This window comes from Salmo trutta, unplaced genomic scaffold, assembly GCF_901001165.1.
Source record: "Salmo trutta unplaced genomic scaffold, fSalTru1.1, whole genome shotgun sequence".
NCBI classification, from domain to species: domain Eukaryota; kingdom Metazoa; phylum Chordata; class Actinopteri; order Salmoniformes; family Salmonidae; genus Salmo; species Salmo trutta.
The window spans coordinates 1,487-9,592 of NW_021823279.1; the positions used below are offsets into that span (position 1 = coordinate 1,487).

The 8,106-nt window shown below is 41.7% G+C and overlaps 1 pseudogene; it reads right to left on the minus strand.

Moving 5' to 3' along the window:
- Nucleotides 1-275: 275 nt before the first annotated feature.
- On the minus strand, nt 276-7,833 carry LOC115189998 (potassium channel subfamily K member 13-like; annotated as a pseudogene).
- Nucleotides 7,834-8,106: the final 273 nt, after the last annotated feature.

Below are 8,106 nucleotides of genomic sequence, written 5' to 3' on the forward strand. Positions count from 1 at the left end.
ATCTGCAACCATGTGACCAATAAAATTTGATTTGATATATAAGTCCCATGCCAAATATGTGATATATTCTGACTTAATGATATCTGATCAGGCTGTAGTCCATGAGGTCAATATTTTCCTGGAATATTGTTTTCTTTCTCTATTCATTCAACTGAGTTCCATTGAGATTCATGTATTTTCCGTGGACGGTCTCTGGCCAGCCCAATTTCTGGTGACTGTCTCTCTGGCCAGTTAATCAGTCTGGCCTATATGTTCACCATGGTGGTTTGCCAGATCTATCTATCCACGCTCGTCTCTGCCAGGCGGTTGTTCATGATGCCCAGGGCACCCACCCCTCCAGAGAAGCCGTTGTGGCCGTGGCGGGAGTTGGTTCCTGATTGGCGAGGGTGACCGTTAGCCATCTCTGACAGCTGCTTCTGCATGATGGCCAGGTTCACCTGAGAAATGGAGAGAAGAGAGAGGAGAACTACTCTAAATAGCCATCAAACAAGTGCCAGACACAAAACATAGCAGGTGAAAAAGAAAGCCATTGATATAGCAGCAAAGCTGACCACCTGGGCAGGGACCAGGATTAGTTTGTGTTCCACATATGTTATAGTGTGGTTCACAGTACCAAATGCTCCAGGATCTGGAGCCCTAAGTATTTGACATATGCATTTGAACAAGGTCTTATCTTTTATTTAACTAGGCAGTTAGTTAAGAACAAATTCTTATTTTACAATGACGGCCTACCCTGGCCAAACCCTCCCGTAACCCGGACGACGTTGGGCCAATTGTGCTCCGCCCTATGGGACTCCCGATCACGATCCGGATGTGATACAGCCTGGGATCGAACCTGGGTGTAGTGACGCCTCTAGCACTGAGATGCAGTGCCTTATACCACCGCGCCACTCGGGAGCCCTTATCTGGGAGCAGTATACATCATGTCCTCCATCTTCCCTCTACCTTATTGGCAGCCAGGAAATCTCTCATGGAGATCATCTCTCCAGACATCCTCCGCCGTCCACCTCCTCTCATTCACCGCGTCTGTCTCGATGGACAGGTCCCGCTGCGCCCTCAGATGTCCGGGGACCACCACGTTCCTTCGGGGGAGTCTCTGCTGGGGGTGGTGGCCCCCCCTCCTCGGGCAGATAGTGACCATGGTGCCTCCATCCTCCTCAACAGCCAGTTCAGCACCTAGAATGAGATTAAGAATAATACAATTTATACTGAACAAAAATAAAATATAAACTCAAGATGTAAAGTGTTGGTCTCATGGTTTATGAGCTAAAATAAAAGATCCCAGAAATGTTCCATATGCACAAAAAATGTATTTATATCAAATGTTGCGCAGAAATTTGTTTACATCCCTGTTAGTGAGCATTTCTCTTTGGCCAAGACAATACATCCACCTGACGGGTGGGGGGACAATAAATGGCCACTCTAAAACGGGCCATTTTGTCACACAACACAATGCCACAAATGTCTAAAGTTTTAAGGGTGAGTTCAATTGGCATGCTGACTGCAGGAATGTTCCCAGAGATATTGCCAGGAATTAAAATGTTAATTCTCTACCATAAGCCACCTCCAACGTCGTTTTAGAGAATTTGTCAGTATGTCCAACCTGCCTCACAACACAGACCACGTGTATTCACGCCAGCCCAGGACCTCCACATCCGGCTTCTAAAACCTGCGGGATGGTCTGAGGGGGCAGGGGGAGGTTGCAGGTGCTTGAGGAGTATTGCTGTCTGTTAATAAAGCCCTTTTGTCGGGAAAAACTATACTGTGCCCCTGCTCAGTCCATGGGAAATCCATAGATTAGTGCCTAGTTCATTATTTCAATGGACTGAATTCCTTATATGAACTGTAACTGAGCAAAATGTTGCATGTTGCATTTATATTTTTGTTCAGTATATTTCTAAGCACAATTTTAACCAGTCTGTTTTCTGCTCTCTTGCCAAGTGTTATGGTATTGTCATGACAAACAGTTTGTGTTCGTAAATTGGCTAGCTTGAGAGAACACCTCCCACTGACCATTTCACTCACCTTAGCAGAGCTGATTGGGCTGTTTTCATGTTATCTAGAGCGTTGGTGACTGTAACTGTGTGCTGGCAACAGTTTAATTATGTTTTTTTTGCCGACGTTTACTGACAACCGGTCAAATTCAGCGGGTGTTGCGCATTTGTAAATTCAGCACTTATTCTGCGCTCTGGCACACTCAGACGAGAGCTCTGAAATCAGAGTAGTTTGCCAGAGTGAATTTCTAAACTCACCCTAAGTACAATGGAGTTGGCAAGCTAACACTACCAGGGGCTTGAGTCACTCTACATAATAAAATGGATTCATCGATGAAAACCATCCAATCACACAATAATAATAATCCCACCTGTTTGATGACGATGGAGATGACGTTGAACAGCGAGTAAATACAGCAGACACCTGTCAGTATAAACAGGAAGTTGCCCAGCCGGTATGCCGTCTGGTTCACATTCCCCTCCTCGTACGCCAACCTCTGGCTGCTCACCACGTCACCGAACCCGATGGTGCTGAACGCCACAAAGCAAAAGTACAGAGAGTCTAGATACCCCCAGCCTTCTACAGCAGAGTACATTGCTGAGGCGCAGCAGGAAACCAAGATGGCAGCGGCGCCAAGGATCAGCATAACACAGTATACTGAAGGCTTCCACCCAGCTAGCCCCTCCCCCCTGCTACATCTCCCACCCCCACCGCTGCCCTCAGAGAGGCGTCGGCAGCCATTTTGGGGAAGCATGGCCTTGCGGCGGCGGCGCTCATGGCAGAACTTGAGGACGAAGGCGATGACGGTGATGACACGCTCCAGGAAGAGGTTGAAGAACAAGATGGTGGCGGCACAGCCGATGAGTCCGTAGAAGATGAGGAAGATCTTACCACCGATCGTCGCTGGCGTGGTCATCCCAAACCCTGGAAAACAAGATGGAGGAAGATGTTATTATTAAGAAAACTGAATGAAAGAATATTGGTCAAAACTAATAATGATGTATTTGCTTGTATTTATTAGCCATTACATCGTTGCATAGATACATTACCAATAGAAAACAAAAGTGTGACCAACTAAAACTGGATCACACTGAACAATGAATGCAGTATTTTGTTTAGTTATATTATTTTCAAAGATCCTGTTTCTTCACAATGATAAACCAGTCAGTCTAAGCATGTTGTTTACTGCCAGCTTTCACAGACAGGTGGAAAGGCACCTTATGAGATAAATGTAAATGTTAAATGTCTCTAAGTCATTTAGCAGACGCTCTTATCCAGAGCGACTTACAAATTGGTGCATTCACCTTATGATATCCAGTGGAACAAGCACTTTACAATAGTGCATCTAAATCTTTTAGGGGGGGGGGGGGTTAGAAGGATTACTTTATCCTATCCCAGGTATTCCTTAAAGAGGTGGGGTTTCAGGTGTCTCCGGAAGGTGGTGATTGACTCCGCTGTCCTGGCGTCGTGAGGGAGCTTGTTCCACCATTGGGGTGCCAGAGCAGCGAACAGTTTTGACATAGCTCACATGACACAGTCCCCAGATACAAGTATCACGCACACATTTCACACGTTTTATTTCTCTCTTTTCTCATTCTCGCTCCAGCCCCACCACTCCATTGCACTCTAGGCATGCCATCTTTCAGCCCAGTGGAGGAGAATCAATACCTTCATTTCAAAGCTGTACAATGTTTTTTTTTGTCATTCGCGATGATTGATTTTTAAGTCATTGACTTGGCATTTGAAAGATTTGAGAACATTGTCCTGTTCCCGTAAAACATGCATAAGTATTCACAGCCAGTCTTCAAGGCTTACAGGGATATAGGATATGTCTGAAATGACACCCTATTCACTGTGTGGCTCTGGTCCAATTCAGTGCACTAGACAATAGTGTGCCTTTTCAGACTGTAGACATTATCCTATCCTTTGACCGTGATTGTAATAGTTTACAGAAACTGACTGTTTTACATGTACACTATGTTGTCTGTCTGTAAGCGTTTCAGCCTGCCCAATGCCCAGCTTTCTGATCCTTCAGTCCATTGTGAGCGTTTCAGCCTGCCCAATGCCCAGCTTTCTGAACCTTCAGTCCATATTGATCATTCTGAAGGCGTTTTACTTGCTGCATTCAGGGTCACATCTCAACAACACAGATCAAATATTTAAAGGGAGATACCTAGTCAGTTGTACAAAAGAATGGATTCAACTGAAATATGTCTACCTTAAATCGACATCCATGTCATTGGCGCCCCAGGGTTACAGTGGGTTAACTGCCTTGCTCAGGGAGCGGGACCCAATGCATTTAACTCCATCTAAATATTTTAAACAAATGTTCTGTGTGGTCTCTAAACATTTACAGGTTGTGCTCTCCTTATAGACTGATGTACAGAGAGCAAAGCCGTGATGAATCCTACGATGAGTCCAGTTCATTCAGTCCAGCCCTTGACTGCTGTCTCTGTTCCCTGTGAGTTGTCACTCTAACAGTGGGCACTCAGGTGGAAAAAACCTCTCTCTCCATTTACTTCCAATTACTGGCTGCCTCTCGGCTTTCACCCAAAATCAATGGATTCACAGTGCAGGGCATCCATTAGTTCCCTTATCAGAGGACAAGAAGTATGGTTATCTATCCTACTCTATAGGAAGCAGTATGGTTATATATGCTACTCTATAGGATGCAGTATGGTTAAAAAACCTACTCTATAGGAAGCAGTATGGTTATATATGCTACTCTATAGGATGCAGTATGGTTATATATCCTACTCTATAGGAAGCAGTATGGTTATATATCCTACTCTATAGGAAGCAGTATGGTTATATATCCTACTCTATAGGAAGCAGTATGGTTATATATCCTACTCTATAGGATGCAGTATGGTTATATATCCTACTCTATAGGAAGCAGTATGGTTATATCTCCTTCTCTATTGGACACAGTATGGTTATATCTCCTACTCTATAGGATGCAGTATGGTTATATATCCTACTCTATAGGACGCAGTATGGTTATATATCCTACTCTATAGGAAGCAGTATGGTTATATATCCTACTCTATAGGGAAGCAGTATGATTATATATCCTACTCTATAGGAAGCAGTATGGTATATATCCTACTCTATTGGAAGCAGTATGGTTATATATCCTACTCTATTGGCCGCAGTATGGTTATATATCCTACTCTATAGGAAGCAGTATGGTTATATATCCTACTCTATTGGACGCAGTATGGTTATATATCCTACTCTATAGGAAGCAGTATGGTTATATATCCTACTCTATAGGAAGCAGTATGATTATATATCCTACTCTATAGGAAGCAGTATGGTTATATATCCTACTCTATTGGATGCAGTATGGTTATATATCCTACTCTATAGGAAGCAGTATGGTTATATCCTACTCTATAGGAAGCAGTATGGTTATATATCCTACTCTATAGGAAGCAGTATGGTTATATATCCTACTCTATAGGAAGCAGTATGGTTATATATCCTACTCTATAGGAAGCAGTATGGTATATATCCTACTCTATAGGAAGCAGTATGGTTATAGATCCTACTCTATAGGAAGCAGTATGGTTTATAGATCCTACTCTATAGGAAGCAGTATGGTTATAGATCCTACTCTATAGGAAGCAGTATGGTTATATATCCTACTCTATAGGAAGCAGTATATCCTACTCTATAGGAAGCAGTATGGTTATATATCCTACTCTATAGGAAGCAGTATGGTTATATATCCTACTCTATAGGAAGCAGTATGGTTATATATCCTACTCTATAGGAAGCAGTATGGTTATATATCCTACTCTATTGGAAGCAGTTATGGTTATATATCCTACTCTATTGGAAGCAGTATGGTTATATATCCTACTCTATTGGAAGCAGTATGGTTATATATCCTACTCTATAGGAAGCAGTATGGTTATATATCCTACTCTATAGGAAGCAGTATGGTTATATATGCTACTCTATAGGAAGCAGTATGGTTTATATATCCTACTCTATTGGAAGCGGTATGGTTATATATTCTACTCTATAGGAAGCAGTATGGTTATATATTCTACTCTATAGGAAGCAGTATGGTTATATATCCTACTCTATAGGAAGCAGTATGGTTATATATCCTACTCTATAGGAAGCAGTATGGTTATAGATCCTACTCTATAGGAAGCAGTATGGTTATAGATCCTACTCTATAGGAAGCAGTATGGTTATAGATCCTACTCTATAGGAAGCAGTATGGTTATATATCCTACTCTATAGGAAGCAGTATATCCTACTCTATAGGAAGCAGTATGGTTATATATCCTACTCTATAGGAAGCAGTATGGTTATATATCCTACTCTATAGGAAGCAGTATGGTTATATATCCTACTCTATTGGAAGCAGTATGGTTATATATCCTACTCTATTGGAAGCAGTATGGTTATATATCCTACTCTATTGAAGCAGTATGGTTATATATCCTACTCTATAGGAAGCAGTATGGTTATATATCCTACTCTATAGGAAGCAGTATGGTTATATATGCTACTCTATAGGAAGCAGTATGGTTATATATCCTACTCTATTGGAAGCGGTATGGTTTATATTCTACTCTATAGGAAGCAGTATGGTTATATATTCTACTCTATAGGAAGCAGTATGGTTATCTATCCTACTCTATTGGAAGCAGTATTGTTATATATCCTTCTCTATAGGAAGCAGTATGGTTATATATCCTTCTCTATTGGAAGCAGTATTTTTATATATCTTACTCTATTTTAATTACAGAACATAAATGGTCTGTAATAGTATTTCAGTACTAAATAGAAACGCATTAGCTGAGTTTGTCCAAATCCATTTATTTTATTTGTTGTCAAGCAATAAAGTAATTAAGAGACATTAAAGCCTTTAGCTGTGTTGCTTAGCTACAAAATAACAGAGATAAGATTGTCCCTTATGTCATGAACATCCCCTCCCCACCAGGCTTTTTGTTTTGCATCACAGTCAGGGTCTGATATCACCCAGACAGAGAGAGATCCTGCTATGCCTGCGGAGGAGATTCCTAGTAATTGGCACTCAAGGCTGCACTAATTGAAGGGGTTTTCATATTCACACCAATTACAAGACACACAATAAGCCTAATTAGAACTTGATGGACATGCATATTGAAGCATAATTTAGTTGGCTGTGATTGTTCTAGTATTGGAATCATTTAATGGTGCCTATTCATAATATAATAATATCCCTATAGTCTACACAAGGGTTTCCCAAGCTCAAATTTGATTTGATTTAGGAGATGGTTGGGAAACCTTGCAAATATAAATAATACAAAAAAAACATTAGTCTAAGAACTACATGTTTTGGAAAGCTGAAAAATATTGTCAACAACTGGCCATTTATAATATGTTACACTTTTAATTGCCATGTAATATTGTCTCAAGTAAGTTGTGATATGTGATAATGATATGTGATAATGATATGTGATAATGATGTGATCTATAGGCTACAGCAAATCTCACCTATGGTCGAGACCACGGTCCCCACGAAGTAGAACGCACCGGTAAAGTCCCACCGAGGTCTGATGGTGTCCACGCGGATCCCAGCCACGTTCGCCTCCTCGTAGTTCCTCAAGAAGTTGTTCAGTTCTTTCTTGCTAAGGTTATACTTTTGGCTGAACTGTTCAAACCGCTGCCCCCAGCGCTCCTTCGCCTCCACTTCGATCGGCTGTTCCAGTGCTGAAAGACTGCGGCACCGCAGAGGAGATAAAGGATTATGAACACTGCTAACATAAGGAACCTGGCGTTATCCTCGTTGAAGGGACCGAAGCCACAACAGCAGCCGCCCCGGAAAGCCATTACGTAGGATAATCACCGTTCAACAGGTGTTAGGGACGCGACGCATCGTTTTATTATGGAACAAATTACACACTGCTCATCATCTGTCTCTTTAGGTTTATCGTTGAAAATAAAAAAATGGTTCAGGATAGAAACTGGTGAAATAGAGTTGGAGGCTGTGAGGATAGAGAGCTGAGAGAGCCAGAGTGAAAAATATGACAGTTTTCCTCATGGAGAGCAGAGAGAAAAAAATTGATATTTCATCATGGAGAGCATAGAGACAGAGACAAATAA